General features: G+C 46.5%; 1 protein-coding gene across 6 annotated transcripts in view; it reads right to left on the reverse strand.

The window, feature by feature from the left end:
- gabrg2 (gamma-aminobutyric acid type A receptor subunit gamma2) overlaps positions 1-23065 on the reverse strand; it is a gene marked incomplete at both ends in the record, with an annotated part of 200496 nt that overhangs the window by 114607 nt on the left and 62824 nt on the right. The gene's annotated exons all lie outside the window — the stretch shown is intronic.

A 23065-nucleotide genomic window follows, 5' to 3' on the forward strand; every position in this document is an offset into this window, starting at 1 on the left:
AGCGCAAACTGTGTTAAGGGGAATGCAATCCTGCGAAATCTGTTACAGCCGTGAAGCATGGTACATTTTCTAAGATGGGAATCTGATTGATTTTGATTGACGTAATGCCCAGCATTGCCTCGCCACACCTGTGAATAATTCTGGTATTTAAGACCGCCCAAATCCCGTTTGCGCAGGCATTTTGGGGGCGCAGATGATTTTGGCAGGGCTCTAATTTGCGGCTGCGGCACGTGCCATGAACGTTTCCCCATCCCCGCTGAGAATTGCATCCCCAACATATTTCTGGGCTGATTTAACTTAGAAATCAGGGAGGTGACATCTACCCAGACAATTATATCACTTTTAAACAGTTACATTGCCGGCGGGGGGTGCCGGGCGGGGGTGCAAACCTCGGCATAACACATGGACAAATGCGCAAAGCGGACTGTTACTGTATCTTGCCTGCCTTTAGGCACGCGCAACCAGGTGCGCAAGCGCAAATAGGGGATATCGCCTGCCCTAAGGGCCCTATCTTTGTATGGCGCTATTGTTTGCGCTGCGTTTGCGCACCTCTTATTGCTATCTTCCCAGCGTCTAAGCTATCGTCTGCCTCCACCGTCCAGTTTTGTGCTGTGATGACACAGGTGTAGGTGGCGTGGCCCAGGCGTGTCGGTGGGCATCTACCCTATCATGTGTCTCGCGCAAGTGTCATTTAGCGCTGTGGGGAAGATACCGTCGGTATGTGCCGAGCGCAAAGAGAGGTTTGGGAGTTGCCCGTTCCAAAATAGGAGTTACAGCGCAATGTGTTAGAAAAAAATCGCCTTGGGTGCTCTCAATTTTAACGCCAGGAAATAGCTGGTCTTAGCGCAAACGCAGACGTACGCCTGAGCGCAGACAGTCTCCACATCTCCGTGCAGTGCAGGAAATCCTTGCTTGGATACATTTACGCACGGCATGGATGTCACTCTCCTCACGCCTGCACACACTCTTCTCTCCTCAGAATGCCACGTTGAGTTTCAACTATAGCCTGCATTCCAGAAAAAACACACCTTGATTTAACACATTCACTGCCAGCCGTTTTTTTTTTACTGTAGGTAGGTTCTGCCAGAGGGTTTTTTTGAGGATTCTGGCTCATCTTTCAAGACCCGAGGATTCTTTTCTGCTAAGATTTTGTGAACACACAATATCTCAAAAGAACTAATAGAATGTGTGCTTTCTCTGTCTAAAAGAGTTAGTTTGTAGAGTTAGTAGTTATGTAAGCATTAGCAGTTGAATACAGCATGGTTTCAGCGTCAGAAAAATTATTCAGAGATAAACGGCTTTTTGTGAAATTCGATAGAACAGTCACTTTAACCATTCATTTTTGGCATCAGTAAGACGTCAGACATCTAAACAATAGTTTTGAACAGTAATTTCCTCCATAACAGCAGGAAACCCCCCTCTGCTTCCAACTCCTCCCTCCGTGTGTGTCTTCTTGGCTGCAGCGGGCGTGTCACAAGCTCGTTGCTGCTGCTGTAACCTCGCGTCACCAGGCTCATTGCTTTGCTGCTGCTGTGCCTGTCTGCGCGGCCGCTCTTTGAGGAAGTCTGGATCGGCTCGCTCGTTTCTTGGAGTTTTGGTTGAGAGCTTTGATGAAGCTTTTGCGATTCTGGTCATATTTATGCTGCGTGTTTCAAAGTGTGTTCCACCCGTAATCTATTATGCAAATTTGCAATCCCGCACCGCCAGCAATCAGCGCGAAAACGAAAGCGTTTTCGGCAATCCATTTTCATGAGAATGGCTTTGAGGAAACTGCTTTTTGCTTGCCTTCCTCTAGTCTGGGAGAGCACTGTCGCCACTTAGTAGGTCGGTGGAATGGGTTGTAAACGTTCGGTGGCTTCAATAATTATATAAGAGATGTAAAAGGGTTAGATGCACATCCCACGGTCAAAAAAAAAAAAATCTTTTTTTTGACGGAGTAATACGTCATTGGCAGTGAACCGTTGGATTTTTTTTGACGGAGTAATACGTCGTTGGCAGTGAACGTGTTAAAAATGAGAATTCGTTTGTCATGGTTTTATTAGGCTACATAATTCCCGATCATACAGGTCTGTGGTGTAACATTAGATTACTTTAGGTAGGAGAGGGTAGGAGAAAATAAAAATCAAATGATCTTTTCTAACCATTATACGTTTAATAGCACCGCAATTAGCCTTCTCCACTTCCCTCGTCGGGGGGAGAGAGAGAGAGACACGGGGCATACTGCCTCACCTCGTAATAGCCAGTAACCTATAGGCCTAGCTACTGCAAAAGTTAACTGTTGAAAATTCGATGTCTGGTTTTGTCACGAGCACCCTACAGTGAAGTCCCTCTCGCCATCAAGCAGACAGTGATGGAAGCATGTGTCTTTATGTGCGTCAAGGGGAAAATGACGGGCTAAATTGGGGATTCGATGTATATATATTAATAGAAACAAATAGAAAATAGCTGATTAATAAAATGTGTGCTGGTGGAACGAAATTCAACTTCAAATAGAGCAGCATCACTCATCGTGGCTCAGTACGCTGCGCAATTACGCATGCAGTATAGGCCCGGAGCGGAGATGCAGGAGAAGAGAGCCCGAAAAGGAATATACAGTCCATACAGTCAGGGTTCCATGTCGCTGTTCCGACCTCCCGCTGTTCCGACCTCCCCTCTCCCAGCCCCCATGCCTAAACCTAACCTCCCCCAGACCCTAACCCAAAACCTAACCTCTCCCACCCCCACGCCTAAACCTAACCTCCCCCAGACCCTAACCCAAAACCTAACCTCTCCCACCCCTCACGCCTAAACCTAAGGTCGGCATTGCGGGTGGTCGGCATAGCGGGTGGACACCACAGTCAGACGTTTGGGCAGCAGCCTCTCCCTCCTTCTCTCTCTCACTCTAGTCCCTCTGAGTGAGGAGGAAGCTGCTGACGTGACGCTGTGGTTGTATGGGCATGACCACACCTCCACAATGCTTTTGGGCATAAACACGCCTATACGGAGACGTGCACCGAGATGACGTGAAGCGCAGCGGGCCGACACGCCCACAATTAGGGCTTTGCGCGGCGCTATTCCACCGCAAAACGGGCACTAATGCAAAATGACTGCCGTCGGGAAGATAGAGCCCTAAGTCTCTTTATCAAGCACCTGTAGCTATGGTTCAACTTAACAAATATTTTACTGGATGGCTCCCCCAACAATACCGCGTGAAACAAGGGGATGTTATGTCCCCAACCTTATTTTCAATTTTTGACAATAATTTTGCTCTTCAAATTAAGGCATCCAAAAGGGGAATTAAAATTGATGACCAGACTATGTAGTCAGGGATCCAGTCACCCAAAATTTGAGAGGACCTGACATGGCATGCTATACTTTTTGTTTGTGTTTTATCTATTTATTTGGACATTAAGGTCCACTGAATGAGAGGTCTGCTCTGCCGGAAACCTCGCGAAAAAAAGTTGTGGCCATTTTTGGATATGAAGCCTTTATTTTTTGACCGAAAAATGTGAAAGAGGTTTTTTTCCTCAAAGTCCTCTGTGGGTTGCGTAGGCTGTCAATAAATTCATCCCAGGTACACAGAACATGTGTGTTGACAACACCAAGTTAAGAAATACACTTACAAAACCTTTCCAAATGATTTATAGCCATTTTCTATTACAAAAAAGCACTCGTTTTTTGAATTTTCTCCATTATTTTCATCTTTACTTTGTTAGTAAACAATTATATCCTGAAATATGACATCAGCCAATGTGTCATTCTCTTCAGCAGATATTATAGTCGTTCCACACTAAAGATTATTAAAATCAACCCAAAATCAATGGATCTGTGGTGATTTCATAACCTTTATGCTCGAAATTCCTTGAGACATGTTTTTAGTTTTAACAAAACCCTGTACCCCAAAGACAATACTTGTAACACAAGAAATTCAAAACAACAAAATTATTTTAATCACAAAATGTACACTGGATGACAAGCCAACAAAACAATTATTATACAGCTTAATTTGGATAGATTGTGACCAGTATCTAGAAAACATTAAATTAAACATTAGCTGAACAAAATTATTGAACACAACACATTAAAAAAACAAAGAAAAAAGACTGGCAACAAGGTCTATAATATAACAAAATTAACTTTGCAATGAACAAAATAACTCAATCACTGTCACTGTCTTCAAGTGTGAGAAATAACTCAATCACTGTCACTGTCTTCAAGTGTGAGTTCAATCGTTGAACATTTGTTGGGGTCCCCAGTGCAGAGACATGCGATGACACACTTGACATTGGCTCTCACACAAGAGCATCCTCGGGCACACATGCTTTTCTTGCAGTGACAGTATTTGGTGTGTTTGAATTCTGCAGGTTTTGCCTCCTTCAGCATCATGGTTGCCATCAGCTTACCACTGACAAGCTCTCTGCCAAAGTCAATGGCAACAGGGTAGGTTGGTTGAGACATGTGTGCTCGCTTGCATACAGCCAACTGATGCAGGGCTCGGCGAAGGTGTAACTGGAACGAAGGCATCTTCGGTAGGTGGAAGGCAACGCATGTCTCCTTTGATATTGCCAAAGAGATGGGCTCGCAGTGCATCCAAATTACCACTGAAGTCACTCCTCTCATACAGTGACACCATGTACCGCCTAGCCGCTGTCACAACATCTTCTTTAACATCCAGGCTTTCCCCAGGGTTACCGTATCTGCACAGGGGCAGAAGGTCTTCCAGGTGATCAACGGCAGTTTTGTAGGCGTGCTTTTTTCCTCTTCTGTAGAGCTAGCTGTAGAGATAGCTCACTGTGTCACAGCACAAGCTCAAGGTCCTGGGACTAAACACAGCAATGTGTGACTGGATCCTGGACTTTCTGACAGACCGCCGCCAGGTGGTGAGAGTGGGCAACCTCACCTCCTCCCCACTGACCATCAGCATAGGAGTGCCCCAGGGATGCGTCTCCAGCCCCTTCTGGTACGACCTCTACACCCACGACTGCGTGGCGACTCAAACCTCGAACACCATCGTGAAGTTTGCAGACGACACAGCAGTCGTGGGGCTGATCTCCAGGAGCGACGAGACGGCCTACAGAAAGGAGGTGGAGGCCCTGGAACAATGGTGCCAGGACAACCACCTCTCTCTAAATGTATCCAAGACCAAGGAGATCATTGTAGACTACAGGAGGGGGGGGGGGGGGGGGGGCGCACACCCCCCAATCACCATCAATGGCACAGTGGTGGAAAAGGTGGACAGCTTCAAGTACCTGGGAGTCAACATCCACCAGGACCTGACATGGGCCAGCCACACCGACACTGTTGTCAAAAAGGCCCAACAGCGACTACACGGACTCAGACGCCTGAAGAAATTTGGGCTAAGGCCAAAATCCTCAGGGACTTCTACAGAGCCATCATTGAAAGCCTGCTGACTGGCTGCTTCACCACCTGGTACGGGAACTGTACCACCATGGACCGCAGGGCACTGAGAAGAGTGAGGCGCGCGGCCCAGCACGTAACAGGATGTGAGCTACCAGAACTGCAGGAGCTGTACAATCAGCGGTGCCTCAGGAGGTCCCTGAAGATCATCAAGGACACATACCACCCCCACAACAGCCTGTTCTCCCTGTTACCCTCAGGGAGGAGATACAGGGTCCCAAAAGCACGAACAAATCGCCTGAGGGACAGTTTCTTCCCGCAGGCCACGAGACTCCTTAACACACACAAATAAACAATCATGTAGCAGCTGCTACCATTACATATGATAATTATGCCTATGTTATTTGCACCTGTGCAAACAGAATGTTTATTTATGTTTTAAGGTGTCTACGCTAGAAAAGAAAAGGAAAAGTTTACTGTTATTGCTTGCATCTATATGCCCTGTTTTTGCACTGTTATACTGCACTATGTTGTAACGGAGCCTACAGCACAATAATTTCACACGTGATACTTGTACTACGGAGTGACAATAAAAATCTTGAATCTTGAATCTTGAATCCAGTCAGTATGTAGGTGCTGAGGAGCATGGAGGAAAGATCTGCAGGTTGAACATCATAGTTCACTGCCAGGGCGTCTGCGATTGCATCTTCTTTACCCACAGCTCCTGCAGGCCATCCATGTAATTTTCCGTGATCCTGGTCGCACTGTTCTGTTAAAAGCAGATTGTCAGGTTGAGCTTCCAGAACTATCCTGTGAGAAGCATGAGGAGGCAGATACCAGGATGTTTGCCCACATTGCATACTCATTACAACATCTGCACCACAAACGGGCTGTAGTGGTGGCTACTGACACAGACGTGATCATGATGTGCATATACTACATTGCACACATGGATGGCCTGCAGGAGCTGTGGGTAAAGAAGATGGATATCTACCTGCTCATGCAATCGCAAACGCCCTGGCAGTGAACAATGATGTTCAAGCTGCAGATCTTTCCTCCATGCTCCTCAGCACCTACTGACTGGATGTGACACAGTGAGATATCTCTACAGAAGAGGAAAAAAGCACGCCTACAAAACTGACGTTGATCACCTGGAAGACCTTCTGCCCCTGTGCAGATACGGTAACCCTGGGGAAAGCCTGGATGTTAAAGAAGATGTTGTGACAGCGGCTAGGCGGTACATGGTGTCACTGTATGAGAGGAGTGACTTCAGTGGTAATTTGGATGCACTGCGAGCCCATCTCTTAGGCAATATCAAAGGAGACATGTGTTGCCTTCCACCTACCGAAGATGCCTTCGTTCCAGTTACACCTTCGCCGAGCCCTGCATCAGTTGGCTGTATGCAAGCGAGCACACATGTCTCAACCAACCTACCCTGTTGCCACTGACTTCGGCAGAGAGCTTGTCAGTGGTAAGCTGATGGCAACCATGATGCTGAAGGAGGCAAAACCTGCAGAATTCAAACACACCAAATACTGTCACTGCAAGAAAAGCATGTGTGCCCAAGGATGCTCTTGTGTGAGAGCCAATGTCAAGTGTGTCATCGCATGTCTCTGCACTGGGGACCCCAACAAAAGGATTGAACTCACACTTGAAGACAGTGACAGTGATTGAGTTATTTCTCACACTTGAAGACAGTGACAGTGATTGAGTTATTTTGTTCATTGCAAAGTTAATTTTGTTATATTATAGACCTTGTTGCCAGTCTTTTTTCTTTCTTTTTTTAATGTGTTGTGTTCAATAATTTTGTTCAGCTAATGTTTAATTTAATGTTTTCTAGATACTGGTCACAATCTATCCAAAGCTGTATAACAATAATTGTTTTCTTGGCTTGTCATGCAGTGTACATTTTGTGATTAAAATCATTTTGTTGTTTTGAATTTCTTGTGTTACAAGTATTGTCTTTGGGGTACAGGGTTTTGTTAAAACTAAAAACATGTCTCGAGGAATTTCGAGCATAAAGGTAATAAAATCACCAGAGATCCATTGATTTTGGGTTGATTTTAATCATCTTTAGTGTGGAATGACTATAATATCTGCTGAAAAGAATGACACATTGGCTGATGTCATATTTCAGGATATAATTGCTTATTAACAAAGTAAAGATGAAAATAATGGAGAAAATTCAAAAAACGAGTGCTTTTTTGTAATAGAAAATGGCTATAAATCATTTGCAAAGGTTTTGTAAGTGTATTTCTTAACTTGGTGTTGTCAACACACATGTTCTGTGTACCTGGGATGAATTTATTGACAGCCTACACAACCCACTGAGGACTTTGAGGAAAAAAAACTCTTTCACATTTTTCGGTCAAAAAATAAAGGCTTCATATCCAAAAATGGCCACAACTTTTTTTCGCGAGGTTTCCGGCAGAGCAGACCTCTCATTCAGTGGACCTTAATGTCCAAATGAATAGATAAAACACAAAAAAAAAGTATAGCATGCCATGTCAGGTTCAACCCATTTTCTTGAGCTTTTGGGCCTGTGGATCCCTGACTAATGAGCATATTATTGTATGCAGATTATATAGTCTTACTTGCTGAGCATGAAACCGACATGCAGATCATGCTGAACATTGTTGCTGATTGGTGCAGGAAATGGAGACTGTATGGTAAATCAAAACAAAACACAAATAGTAGCCTACATTTTAGACCCACATCAAGAGAGATATATTTTGTATTTAATTTTGTCTCTGTAGTACTTTCATATACGGAACACTATAAATATCTAGGCTTGACGCTAGATGAGCATATGACCTTTAAGGAGGGAGTCAATGTCCTAGCTCAATCTGCGGGAAGATCACTGGGTTCCATACTGAACAAAGTTAAACACTGTGTTAATCTAGGTTTTCATACTTATACATAACTGTATACCTTGTGTGTCTGTCCTGTGTCAGATTAAGAGATTAAGATAAGAGATTTGGGGTTACCGTGAACACCCAAGCTGTAACTCTGTGCATCACAGAGCCATCCGCTATTTTCTAGGAGTCCATAAACTCACTCCAGTTTTGGCCATTAGTGGTTATATGGGTTGGGAACCCCCAAACATCAGACACAAAGTTCAAATGCTCCGACTCTGGAATAGACTGGTGAAAATGTCTGACCAGAGACTCACTAAAAATATGTTTAATTGGGACATCGCTCATGGTCATCCATGGGCAAATGAATTGAAAGCCTTGTTTTATTCAAACAATCTGTCATTTATTTTTCATAACAGGTTATTCTGTGACACACGTGTGACTATGAGTAACATATTTATGCTGTGCAAAGACAAATGGTCTGCCGACTTATGGCATAAACCAAAACTAAGAACATATTGCCTCATAAAAGACAGTTACTGTGTAGAACCCTATGTGAAATTTGACTTAAACAGACGAAAAAGATCTCTGTGCTCAGTTACGCTCGGGAACTCTTCCCTTAGCACTAGAAACTGGTAGACTCAAAGCCACCCCTGAAGAAGATTGTGTGAACTACAGGAAATTGAAAACGAGACTCATTTATTGTTCTACTGTTACTGCTTATGATGAGGCAAGGGTCGTACTTTTTAGTAAAATGTCTTCAATTTATGTTGACTTTTTTGAGTTGGACGACTACGAGAAACTTGAGTTGTGTTTAAAAAAAGGTATCTTTCTCACAGCAAACTTTATCTGCCAGGCATGGGAGCAAAGACAAAACATTTTGTTTGGAGAATGATGTATCGATCGGTTTCTGTGGGTCTGAGCAGTGTGGTTTGCTTTGTGTCTTATGTTGTTTTGAATGTACTGTAGCTGTCACATTTTTACCGTATTGTTTTCCATGTTGTTTTTACTGCTGTATTCTCTGTGTGTCTTGTAGGCACATGTGTGCATGACACCTTAATAAATAAATCAATCAATCCAGTCCCGGCATCTACCTCAGCCAACAGCTGAGGAGGAAGACACCTGTCACCATAGCCCCAGCACTGCATTCACAGCCAGTTCAGGTGAAATTGTTGTAGATGGAAATTATTAAACATCTAGTTACAGCCTATTGTCCAGGCATCTGATGAAGGAGCAGTGAGGAAGACACCTGTCACTCTGGTGTCAGTCATTAAATGACTGACACCAGTCATTAAATGACTGACACCATAGTGACAGGTGTATTTTGGTCTGCACATTCAGTTAAGGAGCAAACCGTTTCACAAGATGCTCTGTTGTAAGTCCTATCCCACAGTTAAATTATAATCAGGAGAAGCATCAATGGGTGGCGCAGGTATTTTTTATTTGATAATAAGCACTTTGTGGTGATAATAACAGTCTTTACTCTTCCTTTTTTTTATTATCCAAAATTGTACTAACATCTTGTATGCTGTCATTAAGGGTTGTTCTGTACTCGTACAGCCAATTTCAACAATCCAGGAATATGTGACCAGGCTCATGGCCGAGCCTCAGCTGCAGACACAGACACAACCCACCGCCCAGACTTCTGCTGGTGGAGTACTTACAGAAAGTCCTGCCACTGCTGCTCCAGCTGTATATTCACAAACACAGCGGGTTTGTATCATATCATCCCCATCATATCAACTAATATTAGTTCATCATCTCATTTCAAATAATACAATTTGGTCTTTCAATCAAGGCATTACTTAGCCCACACTTCTATGTAACCATTTCACGTGAAGGGGCAGAATGGGGAATTAGTCCGGGCGATGACTATGGAGCATGCCCCGCCTGCTTTGGCGTGTTTGAGGGCAATGCTATAGTGGTCGGGGTAAAACTTTAGGTCAGCCAGGGTCACGTCCCGCGCGGGGTTGAACGTCGTGGGGGAAGTGAACTCGCTGACTCTGAGGAACCCGTAAAAGGCCAGGGAAAATACACATTCTAGGAGGGCATTTATCAGTGGTGAGGGGCTGGCCTCTCTCGAGTGGGTCAGCAACTGCCGCAGCACAGGGAGGGTGATGGGACGCCTAGCGTCTGGGGCAGACGGGAAAGCCTTAGCGATCCCTTTTAGCAGGGACTTGATTATGGCGAAGGCGAACGAGCTGGGGAACGCCGGGTCGTATCGCCTTGCGTGGAACTGGATCCCTGCCACTAGGCTGTGGATGTAACGGGGACGCAGGTGTCGGGTGGTTGCGCAAAAAGTGATGAAAGCGCATACCATGGGAAGCAGGACTGGGTAAATGGGAAGGTCCACTGAAACGCAGAATGAGGTGAATGACCGCCAGGCCAATCGTAGGCGTTGACCGTGGAACTGGCAAGAGTTGGGCAGTGTGGAGTAGATTGGTGAGACGGGGATTGTGGTGATAGGGGGGCAGGGCGGGGGGAAGGTGGCTTACAAGAGGGTGAGGGCGGAGAATGGAGGGATCGACGTTGGAGATGGGTCGGCCTCGGGGCAGAGTCTGCGGAACGCCTGAAAATTGAAACGGGAGAGATGATCAGCAAGAATATTAGAGTGAACGGGGAGGTGCTGGGCTACTATAATGAAGTTATGGGTGACTGAGAGCCAAGTCAGGCGTCGCACGAAAGGCATGATATCCGGGGATGCTGAACGCCCCTTATTGACTATGGCAACCACCGCTGCGTTGTCGCATTTTACGGCTATCCGTTTCCTTGCCTAGAGACGCCCCCACATGGGACATGCGACCACTATTGGGTAGATTTCGTACAGCGTGGAGGACTGGTCCAGCCCGGTGAACTGCCGCGGCCATGGGCCGGTGAACCACCGGGCTCCGAAAAGCCCCCCGAAGCCCACGGATGGGGGCCTGTAAAAAATTTCAGGCCGTCCGCAGACGAGACGATGTCCTCGTAAAAGAAGGAAACCCCGTTCCAGTCCGATAGCAAGTGAGACCAGAACCGGAGGTCGGACCGGCAGCCCCCGTCGAGGGTGACCGGGTCGAGGAGCCCGGGGACTGAGGACGCCAGATCGAGCAGCCTAGAAATGAAAGAGCGGCCCTGGGGAATGATGCGCATGGCGAAATGTAAATGGCCGAGAAGGGACAGGAGCTCCCGTTTGGTGACTTGGGTAGCGGACGTATAAGCTTGGGCGATTTCGCGGATTCGGGTGAGCTTCTCGAGGGGGAGAGAGGCTTGCATGAGCTCAGAGTCGAGATTGATGCCCAGGAATTCAATCGATGACTCGGGGCCGGCGGTTTTCTCCTCTGCTAGAGGCACGCCTAGCCTTCGGAACACCCCCTTCAGTTTGTCTAGGGAGACCGAGGGGACCGACGGGGGGTCCACCAGTAAAAAATTGTCCAGCATGTGGAGCACGGCGGGGAGACGCTCGTTATTAAGCAGGGTCCAGCATAGCGCTTCTGATAGTGAATAAAAAATGGCAGAGCTGCTCCTGCAGCCGAACGTGAGCCTGACCGCAAAGTAGAACTTCGACTCCCATTTGATTTCCGAACAGCGGCCATTGGGAGGGATGGATGGGCATGACTTTGAAAGCGTCCGAGATGCCTTAGAAAGCTTTGCACCTCTCCCCGCAAACTTAATAAGGAGGATGGCGTGGTCTACTGAGGCGTAGTGGAGGGAGAAGGGTTCGGGGGAAATTAGACTATTTATGCTGGGGATGGGGCCGTGCCGGGGTGACGAGAGGTTGATTATCATTATTTTCTTGCCGGAATATTTGCGCGTGGCGACGCCTATTGGGCTTGTCCGGAACACCGGGAAGGGGGGGGACTTAAAGGGGCCGATTAGGAATCCCTTAGATAATTCTTTGGCGAGAAGTTGGGAGACTATTTCGGGTTCCTTGAGGGCGGATTGCAAATTTTATGTGTGGGGGGCCAGGGGGGAGGAGACTACACCTACCGTGAACCCCTGGGAGAGGCCGGACAATAAGTAGTCGACGAACAATCGGTCGGGGTGACAGGAAAGCTCCTGCGCTAGAGCTGGGACGTCGAAAGGGGGTGGAAGGGTGGAGTTTTAGTATCCCCGGAAGCCCATTCTCTCCTTCTTGGGGGGCAGCTTTGGGGGGCGGGTCCTTCGCGGACAGACAGAGCGGGGGTGAGCGTCCCCACAGGTGCTACATGCGTGCAGGAAGATACAGTTAGGGTACGTGCACACGTTCTCATTAAAATATTTGCAGATCGTGTTGGGGCCATAGCTACGCACCTGGTTGCCTGCCTGGGAGGACCCGCTGGTGCCGGGCGCCCGGGAGGGGGCGGGGGTGGGGGCGGCGCTGGACTGAAAGGCCGCCTTTGGGCAGAATTGTGCAGAGTGCCCCGGTTCGCCGCACGAGTAGCAGGTGTTCGCCGGCCGCCCGCTAACCATGATGTCCATGATGGACCAGTTTAGCCGCGTGTTAGCCTGAGTGATTATCAGGGCAGCTTTGGCGGAAAATGCTTTATGATACTGGTAGAATAGTTTGCCATGGTTGGTCTGTAGGTCCCCTATTAGCGCCAGATATTTGTCTAGCTCCAGGCGGCGCTCTGGGTACACGTCGCAAATCACGTCGCGATAGGGCAGGCGGGGGTCGGATTACTTTAAATAGACGGGGGCGTCTGGGTCACCGGTAACCTTCCTTTTACACTCGGGGGATGGCAGGATGGTAACTAAATTAATGTCTCTGCCCTGCAAAATCTGGGACCTCAGCCTGCGAGAAACATTAGCACAAGGAGAAACAAAAGGCATACCAAATGGGACGGCGGGCATGGCAGATGCCAGGGTATTCATCTGGGCGGGTTGGGTGGTGGTGGGGAACACGTCAGCTTCCTGAACGGGCAGGGGCGGGATCGGCTGCTGAGCCGGCTGGGCTGAGGCGAAGGTGGGGGGAATGGGGGGGGGGGGTGTTTCCAGAGCCCTCAGACGAGCCTCCACTGATCTGCTAGCATCTAGCAGGGACAGCAGAATGGCTCTTGACGACCCCTGTCAGCTCGGCGGAGCTGCGAAGGCGGCCGTTTCCGCTTCCGGGGCGGCAGCCTGGAGGTCAGTGCGACCAGGAAGAATATGGCATCTCACAGCGGCCCCGCGGCCTGCATTTCCTCGGCGACTCCCAGCTCTTGGGGCAGCTTCCTCCTCTGGTCTTCGTCCCCGGCCTCTCCCTCCGGCTCGCTCGCACGCTTTCTTGGGCGTCCACGAGCGCACGGTGCTTCCTCTTCTGCTCTCCTCCCACGGGTCATCGCAGTGGCGCGCCCTGTGCTACGGGAGCACGCGCCGGGCCTTCTCATCGTGGCTACGTTGGCAGCCTGTGGCACGGCCGCTCCCCCGGTGTTGTCGGACGTCTCGGAAGGCAAATACGCTCCATGGCCGATCCGGAACAGGGTATCGTCGTTTAAGCTGTCGTCACTGTCCATGGACTGCTCTGGCTCGGAATCCGACATACCGGGAGTGGAGTGGGTAGCGTTGAGAGATCCACGGGGATTATCCACGGGCGGCTTCAGGGGAGATCGACTGCCGTGAAGCTAGCTGCTGCTATGATCGGCCAGAAAGAGAGAGGTGACGTAGAACCCTTGCTATATATGAGAATTAACTGACGTCATATCTGACGTCATTGCAGACGTCATACTTGGACTTTGACTGACCACGTCATGCTAGAACTTGACTGACGTCAGGGGGTGATCGGGTTATGCATGTGTGGCCTTCTGCTTGAAATTTGGTCTGGAGACCTCACTTCCATCATAGTATACTAACACACGTTTCAATACTCAGAATCAACTGGATGTCTGCCATTCTTATTTTTTCTATTCTATTCTATTCTATTCTGGTCTATTCTAGTCTATTCTCCGCTCCTCCTGGATAAAGGAATTCAGTAGTTTGTGTGTTTGGTTGGGTCGGTTTTGGACTGAAGAGTGGATTTGCGTGTGTCTGCGCTCAGCAGGGCCTTTTTTTTTTGCACTAAGAGCTGCAGAGCTGCTTTTCAGAGCTCTTAGTGCAAAGAATGAGTGCAAGGCATTTTGCAGCGACACGACTGGTTTGGCTTGGGGCACGCCCACACCTGCAGATCCCGGCGTAAAACTGGATGGTATCGTGCCGGGAATGCAAACTGACACTTGCGCGAGGTGAAATGAAGAGTGGGTTTGCAGAGGACACACGTTAAGGTGCGCAAACCGGTGCGAAAGCGGATAGCGCCTGTACCAAGATAGGGCCATATATGTGTTCACCACAGGATCACACTGAAAACAGGATGTCACCAGAGCATGCAGCATCTATGCAGATTGCATCTGGTGTCATGACACCATGCAAGGTGTTGTGTTCTGATGATTGTATGGACCATAATGACTAGGGCTGGCACGGATCACGGATAATCCGTGACCCGTACGGATCAGCCCCCACGGTTCGGAACGCGGTTCGGAACATCAATAGTCCGCGGACCCCCCCCCCCCCTTCGTTTCATTTAACGTTTAATGTTAGTGTATGAGAACGCCCAGCGCAGCCAGACACAGACAGGCATAATCATGGCAAGCACAATTGAGCTTCCTCATCCCTTGTCGCTGCTGTAAAGTATGTCTGAAGGCTGTGGCTAGTGGCTACTAAAGACAGTCACACAAACTTATTTCAACACCTCTGAAAAAGCACAGGAATGCGATCAGCGTGTTGCGCGCTGCACAAGATAACGAGAGCCACAACACACACACACACACACACACACACGCGCGCACACGTTTCACAAACACATTATCACCGGACGGTGAAATGTTGCCTTAGGACACATAACAACAAAACAACACGTGGGGCCACTGAGTAGCTTAACGTAGCATCAACGTTATATTTCCAGACTGACCTGGTCTGGTCTGTAGGTCTGTACCCGTGTCATGTGACTGGTGCAAGCAACAGCCACGAAGTTAGGCATAGCAGTGCCACCTAAAACAGGAAGTTGGGTCGTTCTGCCTTCAGAGTAAAAGCATACATTGTGTCACTTATGAGAAAAAAATATTTTTTGAGCTGTGCAGGGCAACAAATGGTTAGAGAATTATAATAGTATTAAAAAAATCTAATCGAAAATCTAATTTTGAGAGAAAAAATCTGATATATATATTTTTTTGCTGATCCGAAAAATCTGTGATCCGTGGCTCAAAATCCGTCACGCGATCCGATCCGTGGGTTTTCTGATCCGTGCCAGCCCTAATAATGACCATAATAATAATAAACCAAAGTAAAAACAATAGGGGTTCCAGCCCTTCGGGGCTTGAAACCATACCAATTGGGTTTCAGCCCCTTCAGGGCTTGAACCCCTAAAAACATTTCTGGGTAGACATGACCATAAATTAAATGCTGTTTATAATTTCAACGATAAGCAATAATCAATTAGCAATAAACAGTATTTGTTAATGTATAGTTAAATTGTCTGTTTGCAATAAACATACATGGACTGACTGCTTGAATGCAAGACACTGATGCTACAAAGTCACATTCATATATCCAAAATGATTTTAGGATCTACTGGTAGGCACCCTGAGATCTACCAGTAGATACCGATCTACTGGTTGGTGACCACTGTAGTAGTAGTATTTGTAACATTTCGACAGCTTATTAGTTGATATTCAACAATTCAACTGTTTAACATGTTCAACAGATTATCTATGAGTATATGTGGCAATTGAACATGCCTATTACCTACATATTACATAGGTGCAGGTATGAGATGGGAAGCAAACAGATTTGTTTGTTGAATTTTAACTACTAAGCTGTTAAAAAAACATCTACAAAGCAAAACTGTTCAATTGTTCAATGTCAACTAATATCAACTAATAATCTTTTGAAATTATATAAATACTCTGTAGAAACTCTGTAGGCGGACTATCCAAACGAAATGTTCCCACACTTTCTAAATGATCACAGCAGTGCTTCTTTCCTGACTCCACTACACTACAGTATATTGAGTTATGTGTGGGTGCTTTTAGCTAAGACTAACTCAAGTGGCCCCCTGCCAGCATGTACTGTTCTACTGAATTACTATGGAATTGGGCTCCCAGCGAGGTCGAAAACAGACGCACACAACACTACACGGATGTGATGACGGCAAGGATTTTTTCTGTCTGTCTGTCTGTCTCTCCTGCTTTCTCTCTCGCTAAGCTCGTTCCTTGCCGCCGTCCACCCCCTGCCCTGCCCTATTTTGACCATCACTATAGCTTAACTTCTATAATCTGAGTCTACGCTGTACTCTAGTCTACAAATAGCACAGGGTTAGTCTGTGCTTCCGTGCATTCACCCATGGAATAGGCTTTACTTGTTTGCCCTTGAGGTGAAGGAGCTTAACTACCTTTCAGATTTGATACTTTTTCAGGTTTGATAATGGTAATACTTCATATTATTCATTTGTTTTTATTTTTTATTACGGTACTGGCACTTTTTCCTCTTTTTTTGTCAAAAGAAAAAAACCAAAACATTACAAATTTTCATTAGTAATGCTAACATCAGCTGGTTCTCCAATAAACCATGATATATTGTTTTGACATTTTGACAACTCTAATGATTGTCTAAACTCGCTCGCCACGGAAACAGGCAACTGATAAGCCCTCCCCTGCTCTACAGCTGCTCCCCATTAGAGCGACTGTTTCAGTCACTGCCGGATGTCCGCTCCCGGCTTATTACAAACTCTGTCATTGGCTCCGACCATGTCAATCAGAGCGGCTTCTGCTCCCTCCTCCCTGTGTGTGTCGCTGTAAATAGTGCCCTGCCGCCTGTTATGTTCCCAAGTTTGACCAGGGGAGAAAGGATGTAACATATAAAACACAACAACCCGGGGGACAAAGGAGACAAGAGATACGTTACAATAATCAGGTTTTTATTACCAAAATAAAGTTAAAGTGTAACTTACCCCCAAAACACTTATTTTCAGCTTTTAACCAATATATCGTTGCTGTTGTGCCAGGACCTCGAATGTCACTTTTTTCACTTTTTTACTTTTTGTCATCAATCAGTGCCATTGGTCACCCTTCACGTCTCTGTGTGGTTTTTACCAAATGCAACCAATGGAAAAGCATTAAAACGAGCTTGTGAGTAAATCTTGTAACGCCATTCGCCCTCAATCTGTCAGTCAGACCTCGAAATTCGTCCCCTACCTCCGTCTGTACCCCCCCACGCAGGACACTAAACCCGGAAAAGTCAAATGTTTTCCAGTTATTCCTAGGCTGCAAACTTGTTTTAACATGCAAATCGGAGTGGTTTCTGGCAAGAATAAAGTAACGTTAACGCTACGTTATGTCAGACTGTTCTCATTCCCTTGCCAAAGCCCCCGCCTTGGCGGGGGAGCTCTGCTGCTGCTGCGCGCGCCCCCGCGGCCCGGAGCTTGGGGCTCGTGCATGAGCATACCACTCTCTCCCGCCTGACTGGCCGGGAGAGAGTGCTTCCAAGTCGGACTGATAATATAAACAATATCATTTGAGCTTATCCAGGTAAGATATTAATAAAGTAATGACACATTCAGCGGGAAACTAACTATAATTAAGACATGTGCCAACTTTGACGACGTTTGGTTCAGTATTTTAACACATTCACTGCCAGCCGTTTTTTTTTTACTGTAGGTAGCTTCTGCCAAGCCGTTTTTTGAGGATTCTGGCTCATTTTACAAGAGCCGAGGATAATTTTCTGCTTGGACTTTGTGAACACAAAGTTCACAAAAGTACTAATAGAATGTGTGCTTTCTCTGTCTAAAAGAGTTAGTTTGTAGAGTTAGTAGTTATGTAGATATTAGCCGTTGAGTACAGCATGGTTTCAGCGTCTGAGACAGGAAGCTGAGATAATCGCAGTTTTGTGAAATTCAATCAAACAGGCAGAACAGTCACTTTAACCATTTATTTTTGGCATCAGTGAGAGATCAGACATCTGAACAATATAGTTCTGAACACCCTCTCCTTCAAACTCCTCCCTCCGTGGGCGTGTCTGGTGGCGTTTGTCACAAGCCAGTTTCTCCTGCCTGTCTGAGCAGTGAGCAGCCTCCCTCTCTGGCGGCCCCTCGTCGGCGAGTGTGGCGAGTGTGGACTGTGGATGGGGCTCAATCGTTTCTTGGATTTTCGGTTGAGAGCTTTGATGAAGCTTTGTGCGATTCTAGGCTTTATGCTGCCCACCCAGTCTATTTTTGGAACCCCCCACCGTTGTGCGCCCGTGTGCAGCAGCGTGAAAGCGTTTTCGCCTACAGTATGAGAATGAGGCTCGTTCGTTTCTGGGTTTTCGGAATGCGTGCGATTCTGGCCTTTCTGCGGGTGTTTCAAAGTGTGTTTCACCCATAATCTATTATGCAAATTTGCAATCCCCCACGCCAGCACCGCTCTCCGCTCTCGGTGTGCTGCTGCTGGCGCGGCCGCTCTCGGGCGAGTCTGGTGACTGATGACTGTAAAATCGCCAAGCCATTTCCTTGAGAATGGCTTCCTCCCGCCGCCCGCGGCTGTTTTTGGTTGACTTTCTCTCTGTCGGGAGAGCACTGTCGCCACTTAGTTGGTCGGTAAAATAGATTATACACATTCAATACTTCCAATATTTTTATAGGAGACGTGGGGGGCATTGATCCACGTAGCACCGTCAAAAAAAAAAAACGTCTCAACTCGTCATTGGCAGTGAACGGTTGGATTGTGTTTGACGAGTCAACTCGTCATTGGCAGTGAACGTGTTAACACGTTAAGTGCCATAGCCGAGATAATTCGTCTTACATAATCCAACGCTTGAGTGCCAGAGCCGAGTTTACTCGTCTTACATAAACATTTTTTTTTTTTGACGGTGGGACATCAATCAACAACTTTTACATCTTCGAGATCACTATTGGAGCAAGAGAATGTGTATAATCTATTTTACCGACCCACTAAGTGTTGACAGTGCTCCCCCAGACGACCGAAATCAAAGAAAAAACTGCCGCGGGAGCAAGCCATTCAAGGAAATGGCGAGGCGATTTTACAGTAATCCATTTCAGACTTGTCTTGGCCAAGAGCGGCCGCGCGCAGGCAGCAGCACACAGAGAGCGGAGAGCGATTTGCAAAATAGATTATAGGTGAAACACACTTTGAAACACCTCAGAAAGGCCAGAATCAACATCTGCCCATCGCCCACGCATTCCCCGGCCCATCTTGACTCGCACAAGGAGCGTCCGCACGCAGGCAAGCAGGCAGGCAGGCACGCAGGCAGGCAGGCAGGCAGCAGCAACGCGCTTCTGACACGCCCGCTGTAAAGCCAGGAGGAAGGAGGAGAAGACACACGGAGGGAGGAGTTTGAATGAGAGGGGTGTTTCCTGTTGTTATGGAGGAAATTACTGTTCAAAACTATTGTTTAGAATGTCTGACGGTCTTACTGATGCCAAAAATGAATGGTTAAAGTGACTGTTTCACAAAAAGCCATTTATCTCTGAATAAATTTCCAGACGCTGAAACCATGCTGTACTCAACGGCTAATATCTACATAACTACTAACTCTGCAAACTAACTCTTTTAGACAGAGAAAGCACACATTCTATTAGTTATTTTTAGATGATTGGTGTTCATGAATTCTTAACAGAAAATAATCCTCGGCTGTTGTAAAATGAGCCAGAATCGTCAAAAACACCCCTGGCACAACTTACCTACAGGATTGAAAACATGGCTGGCACTCAATGTGTTAAGAGCAAACAGGTTTTTTTTTACTTCCTGCAAAGTTGCTGTTTTTGAGATTCGAGGTCCTGCCGCGACAGCGACGATATATGATTTTGTGGGTGGTGTGTGAAGAATTCTGGTCAAAATTTCCACATTTGAGACCAAACTGTTACCATTGTACCATTTGTATCATTTTCAGCTGCATAAGTGCCCTCTATGGGTTGAACACTGCTTTTTTTTGCCCTCAAATTAATGGGAGATTTGGTACATTGTGACGTCACGGTGGGGTTAGCACGTGCATCTCGGTGCATCTCCAAAGCCTATAAAAGTAGGCAAGATGGAAAAACACTAAAGAGCCCTAATTTAGTTCACATTGGGGCAATAGACCCCCATATGATGAGATTTGGTCTCAGATGCAAATCATATTTTTTTTATTTTTTTATGTAGCCTAGATATGATTTTGTCCAGAATTCCATATACCGTAAATTCCGGACTATAAGCCGCACCGGTGTATAAGCCGCACCTGCAAAGTTGACTATTTTTTTCTTATATAAGCCACACCGGACTATAAGCCGCGGGTGTTTTAATGGTATTTTTTTTTTTTTTTTTTTTTTTTTTTTTTGTGTTTTAATGTTTAATTACCATATGTAAGGGTTCATGCACAGAGGGGATTGTCGGGAAAGAGATGGCTGTTTGAGGAAGCTCCCATTTATTAACATTTCAACAAAACAACATAACACAACACCACCTGTGTTGTTTTTTACAGTGCACACAGTGTCATACAGTGTCATACAGTGTGGTGAAAAGAGGGCAAGAGAGGAAATTAAAACTTATTATAGTTATATAGGATTTATAGTTAGAAAGAGTGCTAAAAAAGAGAGATTTTTTTTTTTTTTTTTTTTTTGAAAAAATCCATAGATAAGCCGCACCGTTATATAAGCCGCAGGGGCCAAAAAAGGCCAAAAAACGGGAAAAAAGGTGCGGCTTATAGTCCGGAATTTACGGTATATTAGGTTGAGAGATAACAAAGAATCCTGGAATCCTCTCAAGGACCACTGGTGGTCACCGGACCCCACATTGAGAACCACTCAACCACTTTGATTGTGCAGAGAGAAGACAGAGAGGACTCTTCTGTGCCCCTTTTTCACAAAAGCAGCCTACAGCCTAAATGTATTTTCCTGGTTCACTTTTGACGGGGAGGAGAAGGCATGGTGAAGTGACACTCACCTCCGACTTATAGGCTACTGAGCTGCTGCAGCTGCACTGACGCTCTGCCCGCCTGTCTGTGACAAGCGGCTTGTCCAGTCGTATGCAGCGGTTCGCGCAAACAGATGTGGGATTCCCGTAATCCTGTATCCAATTTCAGACACTGATTGTGCAGAAAAAAATGTGCAGAAAAATCGCACACCAGCGATTTTTGTTTGTGTTTGTTTGTTTTGTGAGGGCGAGCGTCCTAGCTGAACTGGCAGGAGGCAGGAGGCAGGAGGCAGGAGGCAGGAGGCAGGAGGCAGGAGGCTGTTTCGCCTGTGAGCAGCCGGGGCCTGAGGAGGAGGGAGGGGGAGAATGTTCCAATAGTACCCCGCTGCAGCTCTGCACTCGAGAGGAAAACGCAGAGGTGGACTACACCTTTTGACAAGAATCACGAAAAAGGGACTTCATGGCGGTGTATATGACAAGTTGGACAAGGGAATAACGTAGAGAAATCTCCCATTGTGATTACATGAGCGTGTTGAAAGCGGGGGGGTTGTCCTGAGTGTTGTGCTGTGATAACGAGTCTCGTGTCACCAGGCTCTTTTAACGATACTTACATAGACTACATACACATACATGGGAGTCAATGGAGTCAATTTCTAGTTCGCCACTGAATGACCAAATTGATATAACTTTCAACCATTTTGAGCAACGCTGTTTCCATACAGGCCACCAGCGTTGGCTAGTTGTTGATATTTATAAAGATTTTGTAGCTCTCATAACTTTGTCTTGTGATGTTTTGGGGAAACTGCGGGGAAACTGTCATAAACACAAAAGCTGAGGTTAACCAAATAAACTGACCACACTCTCCAAGAGAGTCAGGTGCCCCACTCTCAGTCTGAGAGTCACACTCTCTAGAAGAGTTGAAAGCTTTCTTTGACCGACACCGATCCACAAGTGCTAATCACCACACACAGCACACAAAGCTGTCAGATGGCCTACTGGGGCTGACTGTCTGTCTCTCCATGGTTTTAAGCTGCAGCCTCTGATTGGCAGAGTGAGTACACCTGTGCTCTCCTGACTCCTGCACAGGTGCCACAGCACAGGGGGTAGTGATGTCACGGTACCAATAATTCAGTAGTCGGTACCGGTACTAGTGAATTTCCACGGTACTCTGTACCAATTTCGGTACCATGGTAAAAAAAAACAGACTGATATTTCTTCAACATATTCTCCTTTATTAAAGTATGCAACCATTTCCAATGAACAAATGGCATGTAGCCTTCAACTTTAAAACAATACAATGTGCTTCTGCTTACTTCTTACATTCAACTCTGTATGGCAGTGAGTGCAGACAGTGCAACACCAGTGGCATGTAGCCCTCAAGTATTGTTTATTGAATAAAAAAAAATCGATACCCTCGGTACCATGCAAAAACAGGTACCGAAGTAACGAAAACAATGTAGTACCGACTAAGTATCGAAGTACCGAAAACCGTGACTACACGAACAGGGGGGAGGGCCTGGAGAGGAACAATCAAGCACAGACACCATGTAACACGCCTCAGTGAAAACAACAACGCTAACTAGCTAGCAAGCCAACGGCAGAAACCTACACGCTAGCTCGTTGCTACACGCTGAAAACGGCAAGTTGGATTGTTGGAAACTATTTTCCAAGGGCACTGCTGCTAAGCGCCGCCCATCGCAATCCCACTATGGAGACCTGCGGCGCCAGACTCCTCTCACGGTAGGGAGGGGAGGCTGGCCAGCGAGACTACTGATTGTCTAACATTTTGCGAGGCAGCTGGATTCGCGTGAGATCATGAGATCACGATCACATGAGAAATCCATATTGCCATGGTCCAATCTGTTGGTTTGAATCTGAACCACAAGTGGTTTACACAATCAGCAATCAATCAATCAATCAATCAATCAATCAAAAAAATCCTCTCCATATCACATCCAGAGAAGATCACAGTTTGGTGTGTTTATTTAAACCACAAAGAGTTTTTTCAGGTGATGCTTCAGACTG

The sequence above is a fragment of the Poromitra crassiceps genome (genome assembly GCF_964638095.1).
Source record: "Poromitra crassiceps genome assembly, chromosome: 1".
In the NCBI taxonomy this organism is placed as follows: Eukaryota; Metazoa; Chordata; class Actinopteri; order Beryciformes; family Melamphaidae; genus Poromitra; species Poromitra crassiceps.